This window comes from Stegodyphus dumicola, chromosome 2 (genome assembly GCF_044657685.1).
Source record: "Stegodyphus dumicola isolate Sdum_Otavi_A_Nest chromosome 2, ASM4465768v1".
NCBI classification, from domain to species: Eukaryota; Metazoa; Arthropoda; class Arachnida; order Araneae; family Eresidae; genus Stegodyphus; species Stegodyphus dumicola.
In genome coordinates, this window is record NC_140769.1 from 216,173,897 (window position 1) to 216,190,725 (window position 16,829).

A 16,829-nucleotide genomic window follows, 5' to 3' on the forward strand; every position below is an offset into this window, starting at 1 on the left:
TAGTCGAAGCAGGCCGCTTACCTTAGAAGTTTACTCAATTGCTGGTTGCCTTTAAGGCCAGAGATTTAATCCTCTTGATAATTTTTAAACGTATTATAGTGTTCACAGTTCTCTGTACTACATACGGCTTCCTGTTAATATAAGGCCAATCTTCCACGTTATTATTTCAAAGTTAAGTTAGTGTTTAGTTATATTTTTTATATTCTTACGTTTAGACCACAAGTGGTGGGTCATTGTATTCCGAAGTACGGAAATTATTGTAAATAGAGAAAAATAAAGGGTTTTGTATACCCTTCTTGTGTATCCTGTCTACTTCCCACAGTTTTGAACATAGCTTTAGTAAGCTCTCTGTTCCGAGTCAGGTCCTTGCCTGTTCCCGAAGAAGGTTAGACGGAACAATTGAACCTGATAGTGGCGCCCAACGAAGAAGAATAACCATGGCCGAGTTTCAAGAAGAACCTGTGCTGCCTGCAGAAGCGGCTCAGAATCCAGAAATGCCAGCTGCCGCCCTGGAAGGATTTGGTTACATCGTCCAGACCATGCGCGCTTCGATGAAACCAGAAGCAACATTTAATGGAAATTCACCGGTAACCAGTTTTTTGGAAAAATTGGATGACCACTTCATGCTCTACCCCGTGCACGAATTTCAAAAAGTTACCTTAGCTACCAGCGCTTTGAGGGGCCAAGCGCTTAACTGGTTCAAATGTATAGGCAGAAGTCTCTTGGGTCAAGCAGGAAGTCCCACCTATACTTACGAGAATTTCAAGACTGCCCTAGTAAAAGCCTTCCCTGTTGTAAGGGATCGTGCGAAATTAGAAACGAAACATTTTAGGATATATCAACAAAGAATCGAAAACCTCTCAAGCTTTATTTTAAGAAAAATTCACGTCTTCAAACTCTTGTATGGAAACCGTCCGGATCCTGAGATAATTCAAGTGATTTTGCCGAGGTTACTGCCCCAAGTGCAAGACTTTATTGAATTAAGAAATCCGACTACACTGGAAAAGTTATTTGAGCTAGCAAACCAGTTTGAAAGTAGAAGAACGGCGGACGTCGAAAGAAGACGCCAATATCAACAGCGAAACCAATTTGGTGCGCCAAGACTACAGCAAACTCAAGCACACGGCTAAGGAAGCAAAGCGAATCAGTGGGCAAGGAAACCCGAGCATTCAAAAACAGCCGGCGAACGTCGACAGTTCAATAGCAATCCAGAAAAAAAGTCTCAAGGCCAGGGGAAAAAGAAGGAAAGCACGGAAATGAAAAATAAGTTAAACTAAAACGGATTTCTGCTGACGAGAGGGTGCGGAAATCCGAAGGCCACGAAAACCCCTCTTCCTTCAAGTTAAATACAGTAATGGTGAAAAATTTGACTCTTCCGAAGATTGAAGTGTTGGTGAATAATATCCCAGCCACCGCACTCCTGGATACAGGCGCGCAGTGTTCCTGTGTGGCAGAAGATTTTTTTAGGAAGTATTTTCGGAAATACCGCATATATAATTCGGATAATACGACAGTGTTAGCGGCGCAAGGAGAACTATGTCCGTATCAAGGACGAACAAGTAAAGGTGATGTTTTTTATAGTAAAGAATCTGCAAGCACATATAATTTTAGGAATAGATTTTCTTTCAGAAGCACAAGCAACGCTGGATTTTAATGAAGCGTCCCTTAAGCTGACAATGAAACCAGTTCGTGCAGAAAAGGCTGAACCGCCGATGTTAAATCTTGACCACCTGCCTAATGACGAGCAATGAAGAATCCGACAAGTGGTAAGTGAATTTGCTTCGTTATTTAGTGATATTCCAGCATTTACTCAGGTTACTAACCATAGTATTGACACCGGAGATTCAATGCCAGTTCGCCACAAAGCATACCGGTATGATAAGAATAAGGAAAAAATTATAGAATGGCATATCACCGATATGCTGATAATCATAGGCCCTGAATTAAATAGCCCCTGAATTAAAATATTAAATTATAAATTAATCATAGCCCCTGAATTAAATAGCCCCTGAATTAAAATATTAAATTATAAATTAATCATAGCCCCTGAATTAAAATATTTAGGTTACAAGATATCTCAGAAAGGAATAGAGACAGACGAATCAAAAATAATCGCTGTACAAAAGTATCCGACTCCAAACACGGCAAAGAAGCTCTCTTCTTTTCTAGGACTTTGTTCATATTATAGGTCCTTTATAAAAGATCATAACGCCCATCTCAAGTAGTTATGCTAGCCCGGTGGTTTTATGTAAGAAAAATAATGACTATCCTTTGACACATCCAAAAAGGTGGAGATTCGCAATACATTACCGTAAATTAAACTCCATAACTAAATATCCGGTATATCCGTTACCTATAATTGAAGAAATTCTAAGGAACATAACATCCACCAAATATATGACAACTTTAGACTTAACGACTGGTTATTTTCAAATAGGGGTTAGGCCTGAGGACGTGCCTAAGACTGCTTTTATAACCAAGTCTGGCACTTATGCATTTTTGCGTATGCCGTTCGGCCTTTCAGGGGCCCCGGCAACATTTCAGCGATGTATGGACATTGTGTTAAGACCTGTTCTTGGAAAGTCTACATTTATCTATTTAGACGATATCATTATTACTAGTGATAATCTCGACCAACATGTACAGGATTTAAGACAGGTGTTTTCTTTATTAAATGAGGCCGGTCTAAAAGTTAATGTCGAAAACTGCAAATTTGCAGCCCCTGAATTAAAATATTTAGGTTACAAGATATCTCAGAAAGGAATAGAGACAGACGAATCAAAAATAATCGCTGTACAAAAGTATCCGACTCCAAACACGGCAAAGAAGCTCTCTTCTTTTCTAGGACTTTGTTCATATTATAGGTCCTTTATAAAAGATTTTGCAGCTATCGCTGAGCCATTGTTAAAATTAAAAAGGAAAAAGGGCAAGATTCTCGTGGACGGCCGAAGCCAATAGTGCTTTCGAAAGATTAAAACAAGCATTAACGCAAGCCCCTGTGTTGAAATTTCCTGAAAAGGATGAGAATTTAGAAATTTCAGCGGATGCTTCGGATTATGCGGTAGGAGCGGTACTTTCGCAAAATCAGTAGCCCGTGTCATTTTTTAGCCGAACTTTAAATCAAACACAAAGAAACTATTCCGCGACCGAGAGAGAGGCACTTGCAGTTCTGTTAGCAGTGCAAAAGTTCCGAGTCTATTTTGGAAAGGCGCCAATAACAGTGTACTCTGATCATGCGGCGGTAACTAGATTGTACTCAGGAAAAAACTTATCCCCAAGGTTAATAAGATGGGCACTCAAGCTACAAGAATATAATCTGGTAATCAAGCATACCCCCGGAAAGGAAAATATCGTAGCAGATGCCCTATCCAGAATTAAAATAGATGAACAAGGTAATACCGTAAAGGTGGCAATGCTCACAGCATGTACAATAAATTCCCCAGAAACTGTAATAACCGAACTGGGTAAGGATCCTGAGTTTGGAAGCATTTATGAGTATTTAAAGGATCCTGAAAATTTTAGCCACCAAGATATTGTGGCGATAAGAAATAGGGCGGCCCATTACGAACTAATAGATGGTCTATTATTCTATACAAAAACTACGAATTCCAACAACGAATTTCGACCTGTTATCCCAGCTAGTCTTAGATTAAATATCCTGCAGGAGCTCCATGACAGCCCTTTAGCTTCTCATGCTGGTATTCGAAAAACTATCCAACGCGTACGCGAGGCAGTCTATTTTCCTGAACTGCAAAAGTTAACAAGGGCGTATGTCCAGTCCTGCCCAACATGTCAAGCAGTTAATTATATTAATTTCCGCCCGGCCGGGTTTCTAAATAGTATTAAATCCGAATTTCCAAATGAAATAATTGGCATCGATTTATTGGGCCCTTTCCCAAAAAGTCAGTTAAATAAAAGTCGCTATCTCCTTGTTATGGTTGATCATTTTAGTAAGTGGACCGAAATTGTTCCCTTAAAACGAGCCTCCGCGAAATTAGTTACTGATTCTATTTTAAATAAATATATTTTAAAATACGGGGCGCCCCTAAAAGTTATATCGGATAATGGTCCTCAATTTGTAAGCAATGTATTTGAAGACATGTGCCAAAAACTGGGCATACGTCATTTAATAATGGTCCCGTATCGGCCGCAATCAAATATAGCGGAACGGGTCAATAGAAATATAGTAAAAATTATCCGTAGTTATGTTAAAAATTTTCATAAAAGCTGGGATAACTATGTCAATGAATTTGCTTTCGCCCTTAGGACCGCAAAACATGATACAACGGGCAAAACTCCTGCTGAGTTATTTTTAGGCAGAAAGATTATAACGCCGTTAGATAAATTATTTTATGTGCAACAAAGAGCCCCAGAATTTAAAATGGGTGATATAGAAAAACTAATTAAGGAAGCAAAGAAGAATACTGAAGTAGCACAGAGAAAACAAAAATTATATTATGACTTGAAACGACGGGGAGTAACTTATAAAGTAGGGAATGAAGTTTTAAAAATTAATCATTCACTTTCTTCAGCACCAGAAGATAAAACTGCCAAATTTTTCCCACGATTTGAAGGACCATATGTCATAGAAAAAATAACTCACGCTGTAGTAGTGTTAAAAGCTAGAAATGGTGAAACCTGCTCCGCGAACATTGATCAAATCAAACCCTACTATGATCGTAATAAAATGCAAATATTTTCAGATCTTTTGCAGGATCCGGCACGGCAGACACCGCAGGCACAAGCTCCAGAGGTGAAAAAATGACAAGTACAAGGGCAAGCCATTAAGAGGCAGGAGGAAGTGAAAAGAAAGTTTCCCCGCGGAAAAATTGAAGGTGGCAAGAAAAAGAAGCCGTTCCACCGTCCAGAAAAGAGAGCTAACGAGCACCCCCAGAATGAAGAAGGGAGAAGGACGACGTATGCAAAGAGAGCCAGGAGAAATTACGGCAACTATAACCCGGTTCTAAAACGGAAGATCTACTCATCCGACAGGACTCTCCGCAGCAAATGTCGCCGAACTGCGGAAGGGCCATCAGCGGCGGAGGAAAAGTTACAAGGAAAATTTGAACGGCCAGCAACGAGGTCCAAGCAGGAACACGAAAGAAGTTTCCCGGTTCCGCCAAGACCAGCTGCCATCAAACGACCAAGACCACAGGCAGAAGCGAAAAAGAAGGTATTCAAGGGTGACCGAACTGGTGAAAAAAGGAAGCTTCTAGAGGAAGGCACTGAAGGGCGAGCCCGTACAAGAAGGAGGATAAATCAAACAGCAATCTGCACTACCTTTCAAGACTGGGCCCAGAAAAGAATGTCCGAATATCACAAAGATAAGTAAAATTTTATGTTACTTTGCAAACTTAAGTTAATCTTTCATTCTTACTGCAAGTGGCAGATTTCAAGAAGTTTTACCTCATGCGAGGTCTACCTTTATCGCCAAAAGGGCGAGAAATGAGTTGTTACCGATTTTGGTATTATGTTTTTCAATTACTCGCGCGTAAAACTAAAGTTGATGTATAATAGCGTTGTGTAAAGACTTAAATATTGTAAAAAGTTATTGTATAAATTTTATTTAAAACATTCTGGCAAGAAAGAAGTTTTAGTCTGAAAGACTTTTTGAAATGTATTATTTCAATGTAGAAAGAACTGGCACTTGCTTTGAAAAGAATAGAAGTTAAGAATGTACTACTAATGTATGTTTTCAAATGTGTAAAATTAACGGCATGTTAATATGTTCTTATATACAATGTGAACTGTTATTTTAAATGTTAAGAAATACCGTGATATGGTAAAAGTGAAAGTAATGTTAAAATTTTTTTTTTATTCGTGTGACTGTAAAAAGACTAAATCATGGTGAATATGTGTTAAAGGTTGAATGATGTAGTTAGGCTCTCTGACGCTACACTTCAGAGTTAGCCACTTTCAGAATAGTACCTCAGGGTTTAGAGTTGAAATTAGGGTGTGTTACGAGGTCTTGGTATGTTGAATTTTAACACCTTAGTGTTTTGATTGTAGGAGGAAGTGTTGAACACATAGACATAAACACATTCGTGTTTGGTGTTCTTTTACAACACATGTCAGAGAGCACGGGGAGAGATAATTAAAATAGTCATGAATGAAATAAGAATGTTAAGAGAAATATAATTATACATGTTACTTGCCATTTCATTGTGTAACATTTCATTAAACTAGTTTTCCTTCCAGATCTCTGGAAGGAACCAGATTTGAATAAAAGCTCCTGTTTAGATGCAGTACAGATGAAAAAATTGTGTCCTGGGAGCTGCTATTGTAAAAACAAATTTCTTTCTTTTAAATTTCTAGTTTCTAGCGAAAAATGTTTGTAAAAGATTGGCCTCGCGTTAGATTCTAGAGCTAAAAGTTTTCAACAAGGTCGTTTTAGACCTCAGTTTCAAACTAATTAACTCTGGCGGGAAGTATGTAAGGATCTTAAGTTTTACTAACGTTTATTTTATTTTAAATCTTTACTATCACTTCTTATTTTCTACTTCCTGCCAGAATTATAAGCGTTAAAGTATTTATGCAAAGTTTGTCTGGCGAACGCCAAGTATTTAAGTTGTGGCTTTTTGCCAAGCGAGAGAGAGGAAGCAGTTAGTCGAAGCAGGCCGCTTACCTTAGAAGTTTACTCAGTTGCTGGTTGCCTTTCAGGCCAGAGGTTTAATCCTCTTGATAATTTTTAAACGTATTGTAGTGTTCACAGTTCTCTGTACTACATACGGCTTCCTGTTAATATAAGGCCAATCTTCCACGTTATTATTTTAAAGTTAAGTTAGTGTTTAGTTATATTTTTTATATTCTTACGTTTAGACCACAAGTGGTGGGTCATTGTATTCCGAAGTACGGAAATTATTGTAAATAGAGAAAAATAAAGGGTTTTGTATACCCTTCTTGTGTATCCTGTCTACTTCCCACAGTTTTGAACATAGCTTTAGTAAGCTCTCTGTTCCGAGTCAGGTCCTTGCATGTTCCCGAAGAAGGTTAGACGGAACAATTGAACCTGATAATATAATGAAACACTTTGAACGTTTTAGCTACGGGATTCTTCATGAGGACTGTCATCTTCATCCTTTTGCGGTTTTCATGCTTAGAGATAACCAAAATTTTCCTAACTAAAGCTTTATTGTGCTTTCGCATCTGTGCTCTGTCCAAAATCTCTGCTAAATATGTATTTATAGCATGATTTTGACTTCATCACTCATTTAAGGAAAAGGAAATGGTTGAAAATATTGTGTATATAGTCTTCCAGTTCATGTGAAAAATCTGTATTTTATGTATTTTATCTTGTCTCCAGAACTCACTTAGGCATTTCTGTCCTTGCATCGCTACATGAAGCAGCCAAATGAAGATAGCCGGCTTGCAGCTTTGCAAGCAAGATGCGGCGGCAATGGCAAACGGAACGGAACGGACTTCGTTAGACAGCCTGAGATTCTGATAAGCGCGCGTTATACTTTTGGCGATACTCTCTCACAAGCTATTATTACGCTAGGGCTAACTTTAGGCCCTTGATAGCTTCGCCGTTAGTTAGCGTTACGGGGCCAACTCTGTTAGAACCTTAATAGCTTCGGCTATACCTTTTAGTTAAGATTACTTAAGTTTTTCTTTCTTAGTTTCCTGAGTTCAAGCCCGAGTGGAGGCTTTATTGTAAACTCCAAGAAAGGAGCCACCTGTTAAACTTTATTTGGAATAATAAAGGGTATTCAACCCTTCGTGAGTTTAGGCTTCTATCATTTTGAATTAAAGCGATTATTCGCTTGGCAATTCTCACGTTCCGGACACATTGCAGTAACATTCAAGGTTGGAACTTTAAAAGTATTGTTATTGAATTGCATTATTAATGAAGATATCCTACATGGGATTGGTTCAAAGTTCGGCGCTTCTTAAATTGCTGCCAAGATTTGTTCAGCTGTTTCTCTCATAAAAGACCAATGGGTCAAGGAAAGCTATGCTCAATCAGAAATTCTTGTTAAACATTTTTAAGTCAGATTTTCTTTTCTTTCTTTCTTTTTGTTAGCCCAGAAGGGCTATTAATTTCAAAACAGCATTTTGCGTCAACTCATTTTTCAAACTGTTGCCACGAAATATTATCGCCGTGTATTATATTTAAAGAAACTAAATAATGAAGAATCTGCATGAATGCTTCTCGCATTGTGAAGAAACAACGGTACCTAGAGCCATCAAATTTTAAATAACCGAACATGGGCACTTGCAGGCCCGAATTTTGAATTTGTTTTATTATCTATTTGAAATTTATATAACTTAACGAATTTTTGATTAACAGACTCAACAATTTCAAAGCAAGCAATGGTAACACTGTATGAAAAAAAAACATTTTTATCTTCAGCACACGAGACTGCGTGTCGGAAATTCTAAAGCTATGTTGTTTTGCTGTTTTTAAATATTTTATGATATTGCTGTTGAATTTAATTTTACGTGTTTTAAGTGAGAAGAACATGGTATTTAATCTATAAAGGGTAACACACAAAACGTTAAAAAAAATGTCCTTCTGAGCGTAATATAAAATCTGAAAAGCGTTTATATTTTTTGTTGTGAAACGATGAATTTGTTAATGAAACGCATTTTGCAGTAAAATGTTTGTTTGATATTTGTCTATGTAATTAATGAACATAATAATTTAACTAACTTTAATGAAACCCATTTTGCTGTAAAGACATTTGCTTGATGTTCGTCAGTTAATCAATGATCGAAATGTCATATCATCTGTTGTTTGATATTGCTCGTGTAAATAATGATTGCAATGCGTGACTTTTTTTAATGAAGCACATTTTGTTGTTAATATTTTTGTTTGATGTTTGCCCAAGTAATAAATAAATGCAATGGCATGACGTTTTTTAATGAAATAAATTTTTCTGCAAAGACTTTTATTTGATATTTTGAATTGATGGAAAATTTATGCGTATTTGTACTATAAGGAAGAAAAAACGGAGGAAAATGTCATTGAGAAAAATATAATGAAATTACTAAATAATTTACCTTAAAATTTCTTAATTATATTTTGCAGCACTTTTTTGCTTTAAGATATTTTATTTACAAAGATTGAGGATTTCTGATAGTTAGTATTAAACATGTTTTGCTAACATTAAATGACAGTTAGCAGTTACTTGCGACGCACTTCGGATTACACCATAATGGTGAGTTACGATACAATCAGGGCTTAATTTCTAAGATTAGAAGTGCCGGAGCCCTATGGAGGACAGTCAACAAAGAGGAACAAGAGTAAATAAATAAATAAAATGACAATTAAACTCATTAATAATTTTTAAATTAAATAGTTAATTATTATCAAATTAATTAATAGCTATTTAATTAATGTTTATAAATTGTTATTTAATCAATAATTATTATATAAATTATTATAATTTAATTTATAATTATTAGAAAATTAATTATTATGTATTGAAATAATTAAAGATTAAAGTAATTAAATAATTAAAATTAAAATATAAAATGTAAAGAGATAAATTGAAATTTAATAAGCGATTTTTAATACATTTTTTATTATTAAAATAAAATTTTCGAGATAAAATTTCTACTGAAATTGTTATTCAATTACATAAAAGAAGTGCCGCAGCCTTCTTATTCAGAGCTCCGGTGCGTTAGAATTGTGATTTATTACAAAAACTAAGAAGCTCCGGAGCCGATATCCGGTGAGCTCCGGCCCAATTAAAGCTCTGATCGTAGGGGGGGAGTTATTTTATCATCACAAAAATTAAATACACTTAAAGTATAGCTAATGAAAATTCCAGGGCGAAACAGAATGAGGGTATGAGTGGGTGGAAACCAAAAATTAGGAGAATCTTGGTGAGAGAGAACGTTCTCTTTGACCGCGGTTCTCTGCTGATGTAATTATAGCCATCAAGCAGATGTGTGTCAGAGGTAAATTGAGGCCTGAATCTGACTCCTAAGGATGAATGTAAAGTTGCTGGTTACACTTTTCGCCTCCCGTATTTGGTTGCATTAGTGGATACTGTGGGAAAGACGATGTATAGGACATGCTTGAGCAGTTTATCTCAGTATTTCACTCTTTAAGAACACAAATTTTCCTCCCTGCGAGGATAACTAACTGTAAGCATCGATAACAATACACTAGATACGATGGCATGGCGAGAAATTTACGCCAAAAATATTTGGGGGAATTCCTAAACAAATTTCCTCAAATTTATTGCCCTTCTTAAAGGAAAAGGTATCCGCATGTGAGTGAAGGGACTTTACTTGAACGCCTCATGTTCTCATGAGTTTGTATTTCTAGGGGAATAGAGTATTGCAAAGTCTGCTTATTATTAAACTAAAACGTTAGGAATTCTAAATTTTTTCCCTTTAAATTGTGGTTCAGTTTTATAAAAAGAAGTACCGGAGCTCATCTTATTTTAGGGCTCCGGTGCGCTCCGTCTAGAATTGTAATTTATCTTAAAAATTTAGAAGTACCGGAGCCGGGCTCCGGTGGGCTCAGGCGCAATTTAAGCACTAGATACAATAGTTGAAAACGCTACGTTGAGCAATCGCGAGATTATGCTAAAAGTTTGTTTGTCTAATCTTCTTGGCATGATTAAATTTGTTAAAATAAAATATCTTCTTGTCTGTTTTGGGAACATAGGCAAACACGTGAATGTGTTATGCAAAACTAGAAAAATATTTTCTTAGGGAAAATACCCTTTTCTTCTTTCCTTTTTCTCCCCTTATTTCGTTAATCTACATTAAGCATTGATTATTATTAAAATAATAATTAGTAAAAAATTACGGATTTGACGTTCGATTCCTTGAATACCGGAAAAGATTCGAAATCTGAAAACTGGAATCATCGCTTTTTTCTTCCCCTTTGTTTGTGTATGTGTCCAATAGAATGACTCGGAAAAAGCTGCAACGGATTGGCGATGGTACTCTGCATTATAACTTGGAAAGTCTTTACTGAATAGTTAGAAAGATGACACTCGAGGACAGACATAGCTATAAATTCCATAAATAATCTTATTCCTGCATAATTAATTCTGAAGACACATATTCGTTTTCATTTCATATCATCGTTATGTTTGCGATATATACCCCACGACGATTTTATACAGATTATATTTTTAGAACAATGAACTATAACTGGCAGAAACTAAATGAGGGATGTAGTGTCCTAGCGGCAATAGAAGTAGAAGCAAAGGTGCGTAGTTAGTTCAAGATGGAAGCTTACCAAGAGAAGGTAGCTGCTCAGTCAACAGATTAAGTTTAAAAACTTTGAGATGGTCCGTGATATCGTCAATAAATTGATTTTTCCCTTGTATCTTGTCATTCAAGTATCATTTATATCAGTGGCTTTCATCCATAGCTATGGAGCAAAATTTAAACTGTCTGGACATAAAACATCACAAACTTGGAGCATGCATTGTTTAATGAACTTCCCATAACTGAGAGCTTTATTATTTTTAGCAATATAGTTTGCTACAATGTAGCTTGCATGCGTAGCTACTTCTTGGACACTGTTTACCTTCTTGAAAAAATTTTGTCGGCCTGATAATTTTTTACAAAGACTTTCTGCATTTTGGTTTCTTTCATATTCGGACATTGCTTCGTAATTGCAATTCTTATGCTTAGATGTGAAATGACCGGAAATGTTATATTCTTTGACACACTGTTTTTTCTTTTACAACTGTAAAAAAATATTTTCAGGTCCATTCATCATTATCTGCCACATTCACCTATATTGGATTCCTATATGTCTGCTTCTCGAAGAAGAGATAACGCTTGTTGGTGACAATCTACACCTATAACTAACAAAGGACTTCCACTTTTAACACTTCACCGATTGAAAGCCGTTTGCGTTCGCTATTTCCGTTGATTTATATTTTGCAAAACAAAAATAGAGAAAGTAAACAGATCAACAGTCCTTTGAAAAAAATGAAGAAAAAAAATATTTAAACAAAGTAGAAAAGGAGATGGATATATAATATATATAAATATATATTTTTGATCTGCCTCAGACCGGAAAATTAAAATTCTATCCGTGGGCTGGATGAAACCTTTCGGCGGGCGGTAGGTGGCCCATCCCTGGAATAAAAGTTTAACAATTTAGCATCCAGAGGTTTGGCACACTTGATAATCTGACACACTTTTCACAAATATTCCTGCCGTACGCTAGCGCTGCCATTCCATTCGTGAAAGTGCGGAAAAACTGGATAATTGTTGTTATTTTTTCTCCCCGTTTTCAGTAACTCCGTTGTCTTAAAGGCTGCACCAATTGGCAATTATGAAATTAAGACCTGAATACCAGCAATTCGACTCGGCTTCGCAGATGAGGGAACGGGATATGGGTGTTTTTCGAGTTGTTTCCCTCACATGAATACAAGTTATTTCCTTTTCTTTTAAAATAAAAAGTAAAGCTACAAAAATCTACTAATTAATAAGTAAAACATATTAAAAAATAAAGTATTACTTGAAAGTTAAAAATATCTTTTACTAATTATAATGACGCTGCAAATGCTCATAAAATTACCAGTTGGATATATTATTAAAAATATATTTTAAATTACACTAAGCTGGAAAAAAAATGCTTTTAAATCGCTCGTTTTAAGCACTTAAATGCCGATTGAGTTTAAAAGATGAACTTAACGTTTTACCAAATAGCGACACACTGAGAGCTGGCTGAGCACGATAAATATGAGATAAATTAAAGACCTATGTTTCAGCGCAATGGCAATATTTGCCAAAGCGAATTACCTAAAGTAATGAGTGTAACGAAACAATGATTTTGGAGACTCCGCTTAAGATTAATTTAATCTGAAAAACTAAATCTATTTATGTTCTTCGACAAAGTTTTCTTTTATCAAGAGAATTTGTGGAACCATGAAATTTTAGACATTGTAGTAATAAGTCAGCCACATAAAAAAAAAAAAAAAAAAAAAAAAAATTGAAGCTTTTTGATGCCATTTTAACCCGCAAATTCATTAATGCATTAACCCGTCTCTGTATGCTCACCGTAAACAGTCGAATCAGTTCAAAATGTAGAATGTTAACATTTGAATGCATCTTGGTGTTTTAATTCAAAAACTGTTTCCTGTCAAAAGTGGTTAAAAATGGCTCACGTTATAATTTGGCTTTACTTATTAAATTATCACCACCTGGCATTCTGTCATCGAAGCGCATGTAACCATTATACTTCCTGCTAATGTTTAAAGTCAAGGTTGAGCATTAATGCTCCCGTTTTAGTATTATTTTAAGGAATTCTCTTCCTCACCCCTAATTTAGGCAGACCCTTTTTTTTCTTTTATAGTTATTTGAGGTACAAAAAGGCTACTTCCGCATTGTTGATAGAACTATTATGTATGTAAAAAACAAAGACGTTACTTAAAATGAGAGCATCATTTTCCCGTTTTGCTGCGACTGTCGTTTTCTTTTATTTATTGTTTTATTTATTTACTTTGGCTGGTCCATTTCCGCATCATTTGAAGGAATACACAGAAATAATCTTGGCATTGTCTGTCAGTACAGGTTGCAAGGACTTCTGTAAAAAAAAATCTATTTCTATATTAAAAAAAAAAACTCTATTTCTAAAACGATGAAATTCGATTGACATGTCGCAAAAGAATTAGAAATAGTTCATATGACTGAAAATATTAAAATAATGCTAAAAACCCTTCCCTAAAAAATTCTTGGAAAAATAAATTAATTTACGTAAGCAAAACATGAATTTAAAAACAAAATTCCATGTTCAATCTATTTAGTCATTTTTAACCACTTCAAAACGAAATCAGTTTTCTAATTTTATAAATAGTTTCTAATTTTTGAATTGAATCTAAAACAAATACAATAATTTTGTTCCTTTAAGGTGAGCAACACCCAGGAAAAGGTTAAAAATAATTGATTCACTTAATTCAGACATTTCATTTAAAAGAATTAATACTAGAATAGCTCTTCTATTCAGTGTGTCGTGTATGGCTTGTTATATAATTATAATAAACTGAAATAAGATTATACGAGATCAATTATTCTACGCTACCAGCTACTATTATATACAGGGTGTTTATAAATGAATATATATATGATGAATATATAATGAACATATATGGGCAAAATTTTATAGCATAAGCAGCTACAACTGCCCAAGTTTTTGATGCGTTAATCACAATTCTTCAATTTGCTCACCCTTGCCCACACGACCCACATCTACAGGGTAATCAAATTCTTCCCCCTACTCGGTGTAGCATGTTCGCCGTGACAGTCTGCAGCGCATGCTTTAGTCGACCACAAATTTCCTCAACGGACACGGGCACTGGAGGTACATAAACTGGGTCATTAATAAACTCTTAAAGAAAGAAATCGCATGGTGTAAATTCTGGCGAACGGGGTGGCCAGGGGAGAAGGTTGTCTGCTGTTGCAGCACGTCGAATCAAACGGTGATGAAGATCACGATTAAGAAGCTCTCGTACATTCCTGTGAAAATGAGGCGGAGCACCGTCCAGTTGCTAAATGTAATCATCATAATTGGTATTCAGCTAGGGTAACAACTAAATTTGCAACAGGTCTAGAAAGGAATCACCGATCACAGATTGCCGTGAACTTTCTTGCGAGATACCTCACAGAAAACGTACATGAAACTCATGCTGCACTGAAAGCACAAATCTGGAAATCTCAAAGCGGAGCACAAAGAAAGCGTTTACCTATTGCGGCGTCATCTTGGAAACTGACGCTGTGGCTTATTATAGTAAGCATGATAAGCAAGCAGCAGGTAGCACATGAGAAACTTGGGCAGCTTACGGTGTATGCTTACGGTGTAAGTTTTATACGGTTAAGGTAATACATCGATTTGTTATTAATTTTTAAAACCGCACTATTCATTTATAAGCACCCTCTATTACAATTACATTGTCTATGTTACTACTAGGCATATGATATATCCCTTTTCAGCAGAAATAAAACTATCAAATATTCTCTTTTAATCAGTACAATTTTTAACAGTCCGACCAAAGCAAGTAACATAAGGTTGCGTGCGTACGAATTCGTAATAGAAAAAAAGGACACAGGTCCGATGATAGGATGATAAAATTTATTTTATCAAATTAACATTTCAGAATTCTGGGACTTTCTACAGAAATACTCGTACAAGTATCAAAGAGTACGATCTATAGTTACAGTTCAAACTATAAAACGTTAAACACATTGCAAAGCGCACCTAAAGAGGAAGCTAACTAGGTGATATTTCAGTGCTCCAAACCAACAACTCACAAAAACAACTGAGAGCAGATATTCTCTCTGGCCTTATATAGATTTCACCCGGCTCCCGAGATATTTCTAGTGCTTTCTACTTCCCGAAATTACTGGAAGGGATAGGAGGGTCAGATAAGGTTACAGTTAATATAGTGACCAAATACATTTATTCAGTTACAATGATACAGGGACCGGATTAGAATGTCACCAAGTCTGGCAACCTTTGGTCATTTCTTGCCAAATTTGTGACAACAATTAGTCGCCAAACCCAATGCCAACTTGGAGATATCTCTCCAATTTAGCGACAAAGCCATTTACTCAGTGTTAAATAGCCTTGCCCCTGTCCTTTTATTTTTCAGGTAGAATATCCTATCTCTATATTTTCATGTTACATTACACAGAAAAATACAACAATTTCGCATATAATTTCATTAAAATTATCCCTATATGTGCAAAATTCGTAACATTGCCTCCTTCCCGAGGACTGCACGTCCCGAGCAGTGCAATCCCTGGACAGGAAGTCTTGTTTAGAAGTAAGGCAAATCAAGACAACACTTAAACAATAATTGCAATAAATGACATAAAACAAACCACATGCTAAACCAACAAATAAATGAGTAAATTTACAACTTTATATCCAAATATGACCATGGTCTTAGTATACTATTTACACGATATACATTATGAAGAATACATACTATGCCGCTTACTATATCATAGTAAGGGGCTAGCCTGTCATAATAAACGACTTTAGGCTTAGAATCTGATGCCTTACGAATCTGAACTACGACGTCGTTCAGCCTGCTTAGGACTGTGTAAGGATCATCCCAGTGTGACTGTAGTTTAGGAGATAGTCCTTTCCGGCGAATCGAATTCCATAACTACACCTTGTCACCTTCGTTGAATGGATCGTATCGTATCGGGCTTTCATCTTCTTAGTTTTCAAGCTGACTCGCTCTCGTGCAAAATTGTGCATTACTTCAGCCTGGAAATCTTGGATTTACTCCTCAGACGCATCCGGAGAGTGACAAAACAAGATATCACCGGTTTCAGATAGATAAAAAAGCAGTTGACGGCTGAGATCTGCACTGAATATGTCCAATCAGCTGCATTTGAATCAGTCACGTGCATGGTAGTATTTTAATTAATTTGAATTAAGTGATTCATGTTGCATAGTTAAGATAAAAAGCAGCGAAGGGCCTGATATGCTGATCTTCGAGAATTTCATATAAAAGAACATTTACAAAGTCCGCAGTATTTTAAAATAATTTTTGTTACTTCTGTGAAGAGAATCAAGAAAGAAGTCAATCTTTAAATCGGTATGAATGTTCTTATTCCACTCGAAATACGGGGCTCCAGTTATAAATCCGAGTACTTTATTTCGTAATCTTTGCAAAGTCCGTATATCCTTTTCTCTTGCCTTTCCTGTTCAGAGACAGAAGCTGATCATTTAGTGATTTGCCTTTTCCTGTTCATAGACAGAAGCTGCTCCTTTATTGGTAAAATCAAATTGTGACTCTCACAGCCTTGCTACTTGCTTTGATGATGTGTGTGAAGTCCATGTGAAGTTGTTGTTCAGCGTCATTCGTAGCTAATTAGTATTATTTAGCCTT